General features: G+C 33.3%; 1 protein-coding gene across 6 annotated transcripts in view; it reads left to right on the forward strand.

Moving 5' to 3' along the window:
• The window catches only part of LRRC7 (leucine rich repeat containing 7), a 488,385-nt gene that overhangs the window by 245,946 nt on the left and 224,330 nt on the right, over positions 1 to 18,109 (forward strand). The window lies entirely within an intron of this gene.

An 18,109-nucleotide genomic window follows, 5' to 3' on the forward strand; every position in this document is an offset into this window, starting at 1 on the left:
CTGCCTTTCCCAATGCATGTCTAAAATAGAGTCTTTCATGGAAAAAAAATATTTTTGAAAGTCAAAAGTTATTTAAAATGGTAAGGTTTTCTTTACTTAAAAATGATTCAAGGGGCTCTCTTGTCTCCTCCTGGCTTTAGCCAGGAGCTCTGTCTTTTCTGTCTCTTTAAATAAAAGCCTCTGCCTGCTGTCCTAAAAAAAAAAAAAAAAAAAAAAAAAGGACTCAAATGACTTGTACATGTTACAGTTAAAATGTTGAAAATACTACATTGCTACTATTACCTTCCTGCAGGAATGCAGAAAAATATTGAGTTCAGTGATTAATTTTTCCAACTATCTGCAGGACTCTCGGACCTTTCCTCTGCTGAACCAAAACAATTAATTTTTTTTACTTTTTAAATCCTTATCTTAAGAAAACTTCATTGAATTTCTTGATTGTTTTTTTAACCAGTGTATCATTAAAATACCTTCAAGTGCATTTCACATATGGCATTATTTGTGAAAATTCTGTCAATGCAATATAAAACTTTCAATAATGATATGGATTCCATTTAAATATACACATAGAAATAAAACATCTATTTATTCACCTATAAGTGAAGACAAGGAGAGAACAGGAGAAGGAAATATCTCCCTATCTGGACACTCTGCACTTATAAGTAGGCCTAAATTTCTTTAAGCCAAGACCTTATGTATAAGTCTAATGAAAGGAACATTTTCCGGGTTGGAGGCAGAAACAGAGATGAGAATATGGTTGAGAATGTTCCTTGTTCAGCATTGATTCCTGTAAATGCAGCTAGTGCCACCATTTTCACCCCCAGTGCCTTAAATGTCTGCATTTAAAGAAGAGTGGAACATGGCTAAGTAGATACTAAACCATGGTGATAGAGCCCTGTCCCCTGTCCCCTGTCCCCTGACCCCTTGGGTCAAGAAGAAAACTGAGTGTGTAGAAGAAAATACTTTACCCGCTGCTCTCAAATAATGGTTTGGGTGAGATATAAAATAAATCTGATGCAGGTTGCCAGGTTTTTAAATATATATTCTTTCATACTATTAAATCAAAGCCTGACTAAAATTTGATAATACGGACTGTATGAAATAGCTGTGTGAACAGTTCAGAGTAATGAGTAAGAACACTCACAATCGGCACATGGGTATTCTGTAGGCTTTGAGACTGACCTAGCATCAAACAGAATTAAAAGAAGTAGAATAATATGAATTTAATTATGTTTGACATAAAAAAACATTATAAAGATGTGCAGAAAGGACACTGAGTCTCCTTGGTAGATTGTTATGCCTGTATAACTTGTACAGCTGTTAACAGTTTTTGCATTTAAAAAACATTTTCAAGGTTATCTTCAATCTGGTGTGTTCATTTCTTAGCTTATAGACAAAATTTAAAGAACCAAGGACATGCATAAAATATGGAGAGGTGAATCTTAGTTTTGGTGTCTATAAAATGAGAATTGCAAAAAGTTCTATCCTGAATAAAAATCAACTGTGTTTTCACTGGGTATTGTACATAGTCCCTTCTGAATCATCAGTCTAGTCCCATGACTAAGGAATGTCTAAAAGTTTCCTACTACCCTTAATTTTACAGTTCAAATGAAAATAAAGGAAGAAATATAGTTTTAGGAAAGTCAATTTTAGTTTTATAATAATTACTGCAAGAAGAGAGCTCATGATTTCTTCAGGGGTACAAACAGAATGCCAAGTCTTTTGAGGGTTCTAGTGACTCTCTTTTCTTTTCATCTTCTGTCTTAATGTCTGTATGCCTGGCAGTCTCTGCAAAATGTAAAAATGTATAAGAATTATGATATAATGTGCATTAAAATGTGTATCCTTCAAATGGATGGAGACACTCTTATGTGCAAATTCTAGGACAAATTCTTTCAGTTATTTAAATAGAAGTTAGTATTATAATTTTAAGGCTAAGTATTATAATTAGTATAATTTTTCTTATACTATTTATTTCTAATCATATCTATAGATGTATCAATGAATGAGGAAATTTAATTCCTCAGGTACACACTTGCTTAACATTCACTGAAACAGTCTTGATGCTGTGTAATAACTGGACATTCAACATCTGAAAAAACTAGGTAACAAAAAGCAAAACAGTTTTTAGATTCCATGGTATGATTTTTCCTTATAGCAGAATTAGTCTCTTAATTATATTTTTGAGGGGGAGTCAGGCAATGACTTTGCTCCCATTTTGGAACTTTTTCCCTAGGTTTCTATTCTATTTGTCTAGATTTCTCTCACACAGATCTTTGTCTGTCTAGATCTTCCTTATGATCCAAATCTTTCTTCAGATGCTGCTTCCTCAGAGGCTTTCCCTGATTCCATCATATAAGATTATCCCCTCTTCGCCTTTGTACTGTTTCCCAATTACATTTGATTTTTCCCACAGCCCTTATGGTTCTCTGAATTATTTTGATGCTTTATTGACTTGGAGATGATCTCAGGAAAACGCAAGTTCCATTAAGGAGAGATTTTTTCCTGTTTTGTCACCAGAGCCTAAAACAGTGCCTGGCTCACAGTGAGCACTTGATAAATAAACAAGAATGTTGATATATTGATTCACAATGAGAAAGACCTGTCATGTAACCTGGACATTTTGCATCTCTTGATTATTTTTCCTCATAGAAAAGTATATGGGATACAAATGCTATAATCAGATGAGTCTTTGGTGAGCATTGCAGATGCAGAGAAGGATAAGGGATTGGGGATTGCCAATGACTTATAGCTGAGCCTTGAATTTAAATCTACACACACACACACATGCACACACACACACACACACACACACATACACACATACACCTTCCTATGGTGATTTCAAGTTACACATAATAGCTAAGGCGTGACAAAGGAAGAAAATAATTTCAAGTTAGGAAATTAATAACAACTAAAGGAAATCTAAAAGTACTATAACATTCCTCTGCTTCTGTCATTAAAATGTGGTATATTTAGTCCAGAAACATAGCATGTGTGAAGATAAAAATGAAAGGATAAGAATAATTGCTTTAAATGAAATTTAGGAGCCATTTCCAGAGGTTACTGTAGCAGCATATAAATGATTAGTAATAATGGTAGATTTTTATCTTTAGTGAAAAGTTTTCCATATTAGGAAAAAATTTTTCTAATACCTTGACATTCAAATATGGTCTACCATTAATAATTTATTATGACTATGACTAACTGGTTCAACCTGAGATAAAACATGATTTTATGTAAATACACCTGTGTTAATTATGAAAATAGAAAGTCTTATAAAGAAGAAGAAACACAGATTAAGCTAATATTAATGTTTATATTTGCCCCACCTCCTGGGGGCACAAGGCTTGAAGCGTGATTCCTTAATCTAATGTCATAATGCACTACAAGAGGAATATTTCAAACGTGTTGCAGTAGAATTGCAGGGGCAATATCAAAAAACAGAGTAAACCCTGGAGACCAAGTTCCAAAAGGGAAAAATGTAAAACTTAGGTAAAGAACTCGAAGAGTTGCTGGAGGAAGGGATTCAGAGTGAGTGGAGAGGTGATAAATCTGAAGTAGTGACAACCTCTTTCCGATCATGGACCCCTCTGAGAAAGCTGAAAAAAGCTATTGAATCTAGAAAACTATTAATTCTAAAATTCCTGTTGTATCTATTGCCAGCGTATTCATGGCCCATTGTGAGTTTTCACATTTTTCTTTTACCTCTAAGTAGATTTGACTTTTTAAGTAAAATAAGCTATGTCAAAATAACTAGTATACTATGAGACAACACCAAAAATAGTCCTGTAGATTTTAAATGATCAAATTTGCCAAATGGACAATTTTAGTCATATGACTGACTGTTTCTAGTATATTCACTCAAAAGAGTGAATATTGTATTGAGTATATTTTCTTTTGGGTTGTTGATAGGATTATATTTCACTATTATCCATGCAATTTTCTACTCAGGGAAAGAAAATTAAGGAATTATTTAAAGGAAAATTTTTCCAAGTACAAGCATGAATGTTACTCTGAGACTACTAAATCATGTATTGAAAACTAGCAAATGGTGAGCCTATTATTCACGTGATTGTATTACCCAGGAATCATTGTTTTTATTAAATGACTTCCCCCTAAAAACAAAGGTTCAGAAACTACAGTATTCCCCCTCTGTGAATGTCTAAGGATCTGCACAAAACACACATAAACTATTCAAAGAATGCACTGAAAGTTACACTTATCTGGACATGCTCTGAGAAAAAAAAGATTCCCTTGCATTACATATATAAATTAAAACAAGAGCTACATGAAACAGTGTTAATGAGAGACATTAGATTTTAAAAAGTCAGGAAAAAACTGACAGAATATTTCAAATTGAAGGAGACTAAAGACTGAGTTATAAATAACTAAAAACAGTGGTTCCGAATTTATTCTTTTGCTATGAAAAACATTATTGGGACAAATGGCAAAACTTGCTCGGGTTCTGAAGACTAGATGGTAGCAATGTTTCAATGCCAAATTCCTAATTTAGAAGGTTGTATTTTGGTTTGGTAGGAGAATGCTTTTGAATGTAGAAACTGCAACACTAAAGTATTTGGGAATCATGGGGCACCAGGTTTGCAATTTACCCTTGAGTAGTTCAGAAACGTTTTTTGTATGGTGCTTTGAAACTTTCTGGAATTGTATGGTTCCAACATAAAAATTTATTTTAAAATGTTATTTTGAAACTAACATTCTATTTGAATTTTTAAAAACTACATCTAGAAAATTATCAACTTCATTTTTGAAATACTTGCCAATATAGAAGGCAAGGAGAATATTTGCACATATGTACTAAACTGTTTAGTTATTTTTTAAAATGAGAATTTCAGTGATAACGGTTCTACATGTGTGAATTATGTGTGTAATGTGGATTTACTTTTGTCCTACCTGAGTGGCAGTAAGTACTCTATATTCATAATTATCACTCAATTTTTTATTCATTTGCAAACATTTTTAGTCTGCATGTAAGTTCATTTGTTCTTTTTTAGATAAGATTGCTCTGCAGGCAGACTTACAAAAAGTATAATGTACTTGTCATGTTTTCTTTCTTAAACCTTCCCTTCCTTTATTTATTTTATTACCACTTATTGTGAGCATAATAAAGAAATATTCATTAAATAATATGTGTTCTGAATGGAATAGTTGTGACTAAGTCATTTTCTATTCTCATTTCTGTATTCTGTTCTCATTTCTGGCATTATGTACTAGTTACTTTAATGAAATACCTCAACAGGTTCCTTAGTGCTATTGTAACAAAAAATTTCATTGTCAGACACAACTTTCAGAATAGCTTTTTGACGTTTTTATTAACTGTGTTTTTGTGACTATAATGCAAAATTGGAGACAATGTGTATTTATAACCATATTACCTTATGCTTTTACCAATGTATATCAATTTGCAAGTCCTTGTATTTTGTTAAATCCAGTGTACCATCCCATTCTGGGTTATTCTTTACCAAAAGTGACAATAGGGCCAGCTAGCTAACCAAAAATAATCACATTAGTGCCCTCCAGTTTTAGAGAATTGCACTTAGAAATAGGTATTTTCCTTACTTCAGGTCTTATTGATCTTATATTTTGAATTTAAATGAAATAAGTGATAATTATGATATTCTATATTTAAAAGCATTCTATAAATTATAATGCACTATAACAATGTAATTATTAGAGTCCTTTCTAAAACACCAGACATATGCTTTCCAAAGATTCACAAAAGAAAAGACTGAGTTCTCTGTCTTGTGAATGAATTATCTTTCCTTTTGACCTTATGCTTTCAGTATATAAAAATTAAGATTCAGAATATTGTGGTTAGCTAGAGTTGTGCTAGGTCCAGAGAGCACAAAAGTCAAAGAAAAAAAAAACATGGATCAAATTGCTCTTTTCAGAGTGCTCCAATCAGTAGTCACACTGATCCCTGATGTTTAAATTTACCAAAAGATGAAAACTGCCTGATAAATAGTGAGGTTGAAAGTGCTGTGCTGTGGCTTCAGTTTCACAAGGTCTGAAGGCTGAGTCTCCCAGGAAACTGTTAGCCTGTACGTAGTTCTGTTTCACCTGAGAAGAGCCTTCATGTACCTGAGTAGGGAGATACTTTGCAGTCAGACAAATCTGGATTTGTATGCAGGCCCTTGCTGCTTGTGTATGAATTACTTAACTTCTCTGCTTTCAGTGTCATTCTTTTTAAAGAATCACATCAATGATTGTCATGCCTAGTGAAGTAGATAAAAACTTTACTATCTAATTATCAATTCTTAAATATTGCTTTTTCTTTTTTAAAATTTGTAGTTTCTTTGGGTAATTGAGCTCAGATATTAAAAGACATGATAAAAAGTAAACAAAAGCAAGCACCAAGAGGAACCTATCCACCATTTGTGACTTCATGTGCTTTTCTAAATCCATTCCCTGCAGATTTACAAATTCAAACAATTTAGTATGGATGACTGCTCTTCCTTTTATGGATAAATGTGGTATCTTTACTAAATATATGTTCTGAACATTATACTAGTATTGATCTTGTTCTCAGAGAGAGTAGGGCCAGAAAAATACAAAAAGACACAAAGAACCTAGTTAACAGATCTACTCCTGGGGCCTCCAACATTACCTCTGTGGTGGCAAACTGCAAATATTTACCTGAATTCCAATTCCTTACTCCAATAGCCAAATCTCCAATGGAATATTCACCACATATCAAAACTTAAATCATCTTCATAGTTTTCCTCCACCCACCACTCCATAGCTAAACCAGACCAAATAAAACAAAACAGAAATCCCAGGCTTCTAACATTCACTTCCTTAGTGATGGTACCATCCACCTAACCACAGAAATTAGAAATCTCAGCCCTGATTTCCTCTCCTACTACCCTCAAATCCACTGGCCATCAATTTATGTCACATCCAAGCACTTTTCCTCTCTTTCTGTCATTGCCCTGCTTGAGGTCCATAATATTACTTGCCTTATTCTGCAGTATCCCCTCCTTCCTCTTATCTCCCACTGAAATCCATCCCCTATGGATGGATTGTCAGAGCTTTCTCACCAAAATATGCCCTGACACATGTCAACTTAAAAGCTCACAATGACTGCTCACGGCTTGCAGAAGACAAACACGTCAAGACCCTTCTTAATTTGGCGTGGACATTTCCAGTGTCATTACCTCCCATTATCCCACTGGGTCTTTCTGATACATCCAATATACAATGCACCTTAGTATCTCCAAGCATCTTTCTTAGATCCTTCCCTTTTCTGCCTGAAAAAATCCAAAATCATCCTTCAAGTCTCCCATCGGTTTCACCCATAGATTCTGCATTCAGAACGGTAGCTTAGAAAATGTGCTACAGTTTTTTCAAGGCAAAGTTTTCACAGGAATTTTGATCTAATTATAGTTTGACTCAGAAATCTAATAAGCTTCATCTGGTGAGAGGTTTTTTTTTTTCCTGTCATCTTGAATATGTTATTTGAAGCTCTAACTCCATAGCCCAGCTGTCAAGTAAGCAACACTGACAGTATGCTTTTCCTTTCCAAGTACTCATTTCGTAATGACACAGCCTCAGCGATAGTGGTCACTCAAGGAGTATTGGCGAATTGATTTTCACTAGGGGGGCTTATGGTATTTTGGTAAGTGGAAACAGAAAAGGAAAAAAACTGATCTTAAGGAAATTTGTTTTATTCCAGAATTTGCAAAGGCTTTCCTGCTACCCATGTTTTGAGTTTTACTTTTAAAAAGGACTCTTAATGAGTACATACCAAACTAATCCATTATCCATAGTTGGCTCAGTAAGACGCACTGAAACAGATGAAATGTATCTAACTCTCTGTGGATTTTCAGCTTTCTTTTTTGTCTACAGGGTCCTCTCTACTGAAGTCAGGGTTAATTCAGGTCTTTCAATATGCAAAATACATCCTAAAAAAGCTTAATGTTCTGTGGAACAGACACAAGGGGAATATTTCTAAGTTCCTATAGTTTTCCACAGTTTCTGTGACATTTAAGATCAGTTGCCTGTACAATATTAAAAATAAAAATTCAAGTAAGATATTAACTTTGTGACACTAATGTCCTTGGATGTATATTTTATATTTCCTTTCAGGAATATGAGATTTTAGTCTGTTCTTTCATGAGTTTTAAAAATTGTGATTTCTTCTTTGCCAAATTGCTTATTCTATTGTTTAGTTTTACATAATTTATACTCAAAAGGATCCCCAAACTTGACCTAACTAGATTGCATTTCTATTCATTTTTTTATATTTAAATTTTATTTGCTATATTAACTTGTTAACATTTAATATATAATAACAATCTTTTCTAGTTATAAGTAAATGGCCTATCATTTTGTAAAATAGGAAATACAATCAGATTAAAATGCTATGACTTACCAAGCATTAGCTGTTCAGATTTATGTTTGTTCTAAAAATATGGGATAGAAATATGCTACATGAATTGGTTAAAAAGTAAGAAGAGCACATTCTCTTAAGAAAAGTGTAGTGGAACTTTAGATAAATGAATTAGTTCTTGTGTTTCAATTACATTAAAATGTTATTAAAGCTATTGATTCTTCTGATTATAGTGAAACTTCTCTAAATTTAACAGATTTCTAAGAACAAAAGTTCAATTAAATATTTTGTACAATTTCCAAAAGCAAAAAAGTAAGCATTTCTCTAATTATCTCTTTAATTATTACATCAATTAAAAGGATATACATCTTAAAAATATATTTCTATTTTAGCTTTATAAAAGGAAGATATCATACCTAAAGGCTCTCTTTAAGAGAGAATATAAAACTAAAAACCTTTGGCTTTCCATTGCTTGTGCCACCACATCCAAACCTCTAAACATGACATGCAAGACCTCTGACTGTCCTATACCTTCCTCCAGCCACTCCCCACTTAGTTCCCTAAACACATCTTGCAAGTCTATACCTCTATATACTTCCTGGTAAGTTCTCACTCCATAGAATGAACAAATCAGTTTAACAATAACTTTAATTGAGTGTGTATTTCACATGCGTCAGACACTATTCTAGGTGCTAGAGAATATGACAATAAGCAATAGAGACAGATTCTCTGTTCTTCAGTGACTTTCCAGTCTGGTAGAGACAGTAAATACATAAACCAGTAAGTGAAGAAGATAGGTAATCAACTCTAAAGTAAAAAGGATGATGTAATAGAAAATTTGGGGTTTGGGCAGGGGGTTTGGTTAATCGGCTGGTTCTTGGTTTAGGGTTTTCTTTGTTTTTTACTTTTTGGGTAAGCTCTTACAGGGAAGACTTTTGTGAAAAGGTGACATTTGCATTTAGATTTGAATGATGAGAAAGATACCAAGTTCAGGAGGATGAGCAAAAACAATTACAAAGAAGAGCAGGTATAAAAAAAACCACCAATGTGAGCAAGACTAACATGTCTGACTAGCAAAAAGGCCAGTGTAGCTGAAACCCAGTGAGCACAGAGTGAAGGAGTATGAGACAAGTTTGGAGAGGCAGGTGGGGGAAGCCTCTTGTGAGCCATGTTTGAGAATTAGGATTATTTTCTGATTGTAATGGGAAACCATTTGATAATTGAACAAGGGAGAAGTGTGATTTGATCAAAGCTGACAGAGGTCAGTCTGGCTTCTCTGCAGAGAAGGAATTTTAGGTAGACACAACTGAAAGGACACCAACTAGGCTATGATTGAAGTAGTAAAAACAAGAAATGATGATGGCTGCATCTAGGATTGTAGCTATGGATATATTCAGTGGTCAGGGTTGGGATCCACTTGGAGGCAGAGATGCAAAGAACTTGTGGTGAGAAAAAAAAGGAATTAAATAGCATTCCCAAAGACTGGGTTTCACTAACAGGATGGATGTTGCATAATTTCCTAAGACAATTTGAAGAGAAGCAGATGAGAGGAATCAGAAGTGTTACTGGCAATGGAAAGTTTGAGATGCCTATTAGACAATCAAGTGTAAGCAGCTGAGTACATAAATCATATATGCTCAGGAAGATCAAAATGTAAATTTAAAAGTCATTGTATTAAAGATATTTAAAGTTATAATACTAGTTGAAGTAACCAAGGAAAAAAGATACAAATAAAAAAGAGATGAGAACCAGAGGTGAGCCTAGAACCCTGATATTTATACTTTGAGCATGGAAGGGGTCCCTACAAAAGATCCCCAGAGTGATCAACGAGAGAGTTAAGGAAACCAAATGCATAAGTGCCACAAAAGGCTAGAAAAAAGAGGGAGGGAGGAATCATTTGTATCAAAGGCTACTTAGAAGTCAAGTAAGATGGGAACAGAAAAATGAACATTGACATTAGCAAGATAAAGATATTTGATAGTAACTGGGTGAGCGCTGTTTCAGTAATGTGTCATATGCAGCTTCATTGGAGTGGTCAAGGAGAGGATAGGGATTAGCAAAGGGAGGTAAGTACAGACTACTTCAAGAAGTTCAGCTGCAGAATGGAACAGCAAAAATGCAGTGGTAACTGTATGGGCATATGGTGTCATTGAAAGTACTTTTTAAGATGGGTGATGTTAAAATATATTTGCAAGCTGATGGGAATGATCCACTAGAAACAGAAGAATTAATGATTCAGGAGAGAAGGGAAATAATTGCAAGAACAAATGTTTAAGGAGGAGAGGGAATGAGACTCAGAGCACAAGTGGAGGAGGTGGGAGTAGAAATAAGGATCTTTCTAACAAGCAAACATAAGGGTCCTAGAGAGAACAGATAAAAATATAAGTGTATTGGTGGCTTGGGAGCAGAAAGATAAGAAGATTCTCAATTAATTACTTTGATTTTCTCTATGACCACATAAAGAGGAGTCACCAACTGAGAGTGAGTAGGGAATATTGGAGATATGAGGAGATGAGAGAAAGTGTGAAAGAGTGGTTCTCACAGACAGTGGGAAAATGGATATACTAGGGTGGTGTCACAGAATAATCTGGCAGGGTCGACTACCCATTTGAAATTTACAGCTATATATTGGGTAGAAATCATTTAGCAAGATTGGGCAGTCTTCTTCAGAAAGTCAGAGACTTTGCTGCCGGCAGAGAAGGAGGCAGCTGGCCGGGTTTTGCCAAGCACACCAGATGGAGGAGGAGAGGGGCAAGGGAGCGTAGGCTGTTTACAGGACAGTGTCTGGGGTCTGGGACTACAGAATCCAAGGTGGCAGTAGAATAGGACATGAAAGGGTCAGGAAGAAATGTTTTATTTGCTCTTCTTTCTTTTTGATACTCTGAATCTGTTAAAAGTGCAATCCAAATGCTACTTTCTCTATAACGCGTCTCCTGGCACCTTAGGCACAAGTAATTGTTCTTTACTCTTTGCCACCATAGCATTCTGCTCATTCCTCTGAGAGCCTTTATCACATATATTGAATTTGTTGTCCATGGATATATGCCCAAGAAGACTATACACTTTTAAAGGGAGGAACTATATCTTATTTATTTTTATATTGGCAACAATGAGGAGCATAAGGAAGGTTCTCAAAAAACATTTGCTGAATGAAGGCAGGCATTGTGTAGAAGGAAGTGCTTTAGTATCTAGAATAATGCCAAGCACTTGGTGGGCACTAGTAAATACCTGATCGGTTGTAAGGACTGGAAATGAATAGGAAGTTAAGGTCTATGATATTTCTTATTAAATACTTTCTACACTGCAGCTGGCTCTTGATTATTAAAAAATTAAGCATAAGGTGTATTGTTTTTCTTTCTTCTCATTTCACTTGCATATCTCTTAGTCATTCTAGTCATCCATCATTAGCGTTGAGGAGAATACACTAGATGTCAAACTGGTATTGCTATTTTTTGTTTTTAAAAAATGTTGGCAATATAAAAACATGGCTTAAACTGATGTTACTAGTTATACATGTGATTTATTTACTCTCTTAGATTAGTTAATGAATATGTTACATATTTTAGTTAAAAAATAAATATCAACTCTGGGTATATTCTTTGATTATGGTTCCTCATGAGAAAATTTATTATAGTGCTTCTTATACAGAATGACTTTCCATAGCATTATGTAAAATGAAAATATGTTCTAAAGAAAGAAATAATGAAGATACAGTGTATTGTGAGGCAATATGGTCTCTTCTAGATCACCAAATGTGGTTGCCTGGGAAGCAAACCTTTTAAAACTTTGTATCCAAATATCCATAATGGATTATAATTTATTATAGACATATTTTGCCAGAGTTGCTATAGATTGCTAAATGCATTCTGCATGGAAACATCTACAAAAGCCTTAAATCATTCCTGATACCCAAATGCAACTCTACATATCCCCCTTATGAAACTGCTTTTATGACTAAAAACAAGACACTAAGAGATGGTACACAGGGTGTTATTTTGTTGCGTTGAAGGAATAATTACTTGGTGGTTTGTGATCTACTAATTTGTAAAATTATCAATATTTTAATGGAATTCTGTTCTACTTGAATTATCATTAAGAAATTAGCACATGTTCTTTTTCTTTGTAGATATAATTCCTGATAGAAAAATTTGCATTTAAAATAAGTATGCAGAATGTCATAAGAATTAGGTTGAAAGAGTCTAATCTAAAATAAAGGCAGAACTGAAAGCAAATTGTGGGAGAAAGTAGATGACAATTTGAACTCAGTTGATTAGGAGTGGAGAGCTGTTACCTTTTTTAGCAACAATGCAAAACCTGAGATTCTTGCTTCAGTTGTAATTCAGTAACTTACAAAATATTTTGTATGTATTTTTTTATCAAATATGATTAACATTCAATATTGTTTTATAAGTAAAATTTATTCTCTTATAAAATCTGTGAGATTTTCCATTCACAAGGTTTTGGATAGATTGCTCAAAAATTCCATTTAATAAACTTGTTATGTTTGCTATCCCTATTTATCCCTATTCTACCTGCAAAACAAATATTAAATAAGTAAATCAACATAGTTGAGACCTTGGATATAATTGTAACAAGGATAATTGACTTCCCTGAAATTTCTTCTATAATTTCTGTTCCTATTTTCTATTTGGATTTCCAAAGAGAAATGCACACTGAATTTTTCTCTGGGATTACTAAACAAGTAAGATGAAACAGGAATATGAATTTTTTGTTTTATCATAAACTATTTTAACCACCATACTTAGGGTGATTTAGTGCAATGGAAATCCAAAAATCTGTATTAATCTCACACAGCATGAAATTGTTGCTTGAAAAGTATGTATGTAATAAAAAATAAGTATTGCTTTGAAAAAAATCCAACTGTTAGATGAGCTGTTACAACAGTTTAATAGTTAAATTTAAAAATTTTTTAAATATAATGCCAATTTCCAAAGTACACCAGTATTTTTTAATCAAAAAATCTTTTGATTTTTTTTAATTTACAAAATAAAATCTGGATTCTTTTCCCCTAACTCAATCTGTGGTTCCCTGCCTACATCAGGAGCAGGAAAACCATCATAGCCAAGTGGAGAGCCTTGCTATTTAGAGTGGGTAAATGTGAATTCAAGTCTTTTTTTCACTCCTCAGTACCATGTGCCATAGAGCAAATGATTTAGCCTCTTTGAATTTAAGTTTTCCATATGTGTCATGTATTTAGGAATTATAGATAACATATGCATATTATACCACTAGTATGACACATAGTTAATGCATGATAAATGGAAGTGATTCTTAAGCTTACCAGGGAAGGGAGCAAAAAGAAGCCAAGAGAAGCTCCTCAGAGAGAAGCATATGCTGCAGTAGTCCTTGCTCAAGACGAAAAGAGAGGAGGGGTGCATTACCCATGCAAGGTACACCTATATTACAGTGATAGAAAGTCTCTCCTTTTCCCCTTCATCCTTTGAGTTGGGAATGGTGACTGGGCCTCTGGGTTCCAAGCTTACCAGTTCTGCACCTGTTTTGTCTGCTGTAGCTCAAAGTATCAGTTACCCAGCAGGATCCAGATAACAACTACGCAGGAAGCCAATGTACTGATATTAGAATCACCCCCTCTGGCCCACTAAACCAGGAGTTGTAAGGTATTTGCACAAAACTGCTGTGGCACAAGTGCCCATTTTGCATTTCCTGAGTTATCTGACCTCTAGTTCCTGAGCAGCTGTCCTCTGAGTCCTTCTGTCTTAATTATCTGCAATGCCTGGCATCCTGTCTTGTACAGTGGTGAACAATTGATCAATAATTCTTGAATAAATGAAGACATAAATATCATTTATTTTCACAGAATGCATATCTTAACTTGGAACCAGAAGGCCAGGTGATACACTTACAGCATAATTGCAACAAGGCAGTATTGTTATGTATATCACTGAACACCACTCTCCCAATCAGACATCATGTGTCCCATATTCTCATACTGAAAGCTGGCAAATTTATTCAAGCCAAAACTCAATCAAATCATTAAGTAGACAGATGGGTCATTAATGTGATTGAAGAAAGATGTGTTTATTTATGGAAACAATGTTTAAAATATTTCAAATTATTATTTTTTGTTCACATGGTGGATAATGAAGATCTGTATATTTTGGTTATTTGCTAATGTTTATCATTTTATAATATTTTAAAGTCAAGTATTCAACTATCTTCCTTGTTTCCATACTTACATGGTAGTAAATACATAACATAGTTTTACATCAGGGTTAAAATCTATTTTTTCAAAATTTCTTGTCTTAAATAAAACAACGTAATTGCCTGAATATTCATGAAGATCATACAGAGATCAAATCAAAACCTTTAGAATTGTTTCTGGCCAATTTAGAAAAGCTGTTTTTAACCAGAATGCTGGGGCACATGAGAATCCCATCAACACTCAACACTTCACAGGCTTGCCAAATTCCAATTAACATATAAATTTATTTTTGCTACAACTAAGCATTCTTATCATTATGGCAGTGAGTATCACGAAGAACATTGCCTTGACTGGGGACTGTGGCACTGGGATGGACACGTGTGTAAATGAGAGGTCAAAGCATGCATAGCCAAGCCAGTACCAAAATAAAATACATGCCTGTTGACACCAAGTGATCATTTTTCTCCTGAATATATTCTAGTTTAGGGAAAGGCAGTAATCATAACCAGTATTATTCAAAAGCCAAAAAATACATAAAGATGAATATAGAATAATTGAACATTATGGATGCTTTCATAAATACTGTGTGATATTGTTATGCTCTTATAACCATTATGTTGAATTATTGCTGACTTCTTTTATGTTGCCATGAATCTTTTAATACATCCAAACTATGCCACTACAACTTACAGTATGAGAAAACCTACAGAGAACCCAAAATTAAGAACTTCTGCCTCTTCTAATCCAAATGGATTAGAACTTCTGCCTTCTAACCCATTTGAATTTACGAAAATTCAGAAAGTATTTCTATATATCTGACTTGATTTAATGATCCAGTTCTTTCCTACTTTACGTGTTTCTTGGTGCTTCCTCCTATTAGATAAGTTCAATAGATGATCACTGGGGAATAAGGAAGAAATTTAGCTAAGGGCCTTTTTCCTGATTCTATAATAGAGGGAAATAGAGTCATTAGACTGATGATTCTGCTCCACAAAGCTTCAAAGAGGCAAGGTAACTGTTGTTTTTATAGGAAGACTGTTATTTTTCTCAATCAATACACACACAAAACTCAGTTTAGTTGGGCTTCTGTGTCAACATAAAGAGCCCCTTTAAATAGCAACAAGAAGGGCAAAATATGGTGTGTACTTATATACCAAGCAGGTGTTTAATAGAAAATGGCACCAATGAGGCAATCAAGGACAAATTTTTATGAAGATTTGGAAAGAATAAAGTTTAAGGAAATGGTTTTTGCAATTACAGATTACACTTTTAACCCTAGGTAACTGATCAGGAAATGAACGCCACTATTCTCAAACAAAAATGAGCTTCCCTGTACCTCCAAAAATGTTTTCCTGTTATGGCCCAAACCCAAATCAATTGCTTCATACACAACCCATAATATTGCCTGTTTCTGAATATTGAGTGGCTCAATTTGTACCATCTGTGTATATGAGATCATATTAATAAATGTATCAGAATTGAGAGTTTTGATCATTTCCAGCAACTGGATGAAGACAAATGTTAATACTTTTTTTATTTACAGACAATAAATTTTTTTATTTTATGATCCCTGCGTTATTCAGATTAATGTTTATTCTATAGCTTTTTAAAAATATTATATACCTGTATAGTTCAATTACATACCTATATAGATTTATTATATATGTTATCAAAACTATTATTATTATATCAATTATAATCCCCCAATAGACTTTTGACAGATAGCTAATCTGAATATTGTCTTCTTTTTTGGTTAGGAAAGCCCTTTATTATAAATTGAGCCAAGAATTTTTATTCCCTTTTGTTTTGCTCTTGTGGCAATTGGGGTTAATGGATTCTGATATTAAGTATCTTTGACAAGTGTAAATTAATCACTTTGGTGGAAGCTTTTCTTAGCTGCTTATAAAAATTTACACATTGTCAACCTTTCTCTAAATGTAATGTTTTTGTTAAGAGCTAACAAAGTTGAGAAGGAATAAGGATCTAAAACAGTGGAAAAGTTTCTTTAAACTAATAAATGTATGTTCATTTGACCCATCTTCAAGTCAATAAAAAATCTCTCCGAGAGAACCTACTCCAATTAGTTAGATTTTAATAGACTGTGTTAATATTTGAAGAAATTGTATTGATATTCCTTTATTAATAAGTTAAGTCGAACTAAATAATATAAGCAGACATTTATACTGAAAATATCTATTTCTACTATTGTCAGTTTAAGGACTCAATTCCTTTTTGTACAGTGATTTCATAATTCACAAAATTTAATTCACCATTCTATTTCTCTTTTATTTTTCTTTGTTTATACAAACATCAATTCTCTGATAAGGGCTTTTTTTTTACTGTTGTTTTTTAAACTTTAAAAGGCTCATAAGATGAAATACATATTCCTTGTTGGATTCTATTTTGCTAAATAGTTAGCTGTCACTGACCTTTCCTTTGGATCATTTTTTTGTTCAATATCACTTGGACAATCTCTTGTTACCCAGAAGAATCCAAGATCTTCTAGCTTTCCTACTTAAAATTTTATATCTATCCTTCATTTAAAAGTTGTTAAGAGTCAAGACTGCTGGAAGACTTATAGTTACTACTTAAAATGTTTTTCTGTCTATGAATTCTTCAGCAGTTACAGGAAAAATAGCAGCCAGCATTTCATTTTTATACCTTCCATGTACTGTACTACAGTGCTTTATATTTACCAACATATTTAATCCACATTAATATCACTATGATATAGATATCATTCTTGATTTCAATTTTATACATGAGGAAAATAAGACTTAAGGAGGTTGAATAAATTGCCCAATATCACTCAATTCTTAGAAGTTAGATTAGGGGTTCCAAAGATAGATCTGTCTGCCTTATAAATCTGAGTAGAAATAACTGATAATAACAGTTATATTATTTGCTAACCATATAATCATACTTATGTACACTTAGCAATCCTAAGCTCTAATATACTAGTAAAATGAACAAAGGTATTTGCAAGATGGTTGGAGATAAAATAAACATATGAATATCAATAGTTTTTCTTTCCTCCATTCTAGAAAAAAAACACTGATGGAAAGGAAAATACAAATTTTTTGAAGGGCGTAAAAGAAGATCTGAATGAATGCAAAGTATCAGTTCTTTTATGGGAAGATTTAATATCATAAAAGTGTCATTTCTCTAAAAAATTACTCATTAGTAAAGTTCAATGTTCATTTAACCCATCTTCCCTTATAATTCCAAAGGCTTTTAATTGTATAAAATAATCTTAAAATTTATATGAGAAATTGTATGGGTTATGGGTAATGGTTAAAAATTTATAACAAAAAGTATTAATGATGGAAGACTTGCCTTGTCAAATTTCAGAATATAATATTAGCTATTTTTATCAAAAAAATGTCATGAAATAGAAAATCACTGAAACAAAACATCAAATCAGAAATATATCTCAGTATTTATGAGAATTTTAAATATGACAAGATGAGTATTTTAAATCTGGAAAAGTGTATATTATTTAATAAATGTTTTTAGTACAATTGGTGATCACTTGAAATTAAATGTAATTAGACTCTGGCTTACATAATATATAG

Source organism: Manis javanica, chromosome 4 (genome assembly GCF_040802235.1).
Source record: "Manis javanica isolate MJ-LG chromosome 4, MJ_LKY, whole genome shotgun sequence".
Classification (NCBI taxonomy): Eukaryota; Metazoa; Chordata; class Mammalia; order Pholidota; family Manidae; genus Manis; species Manis javanica.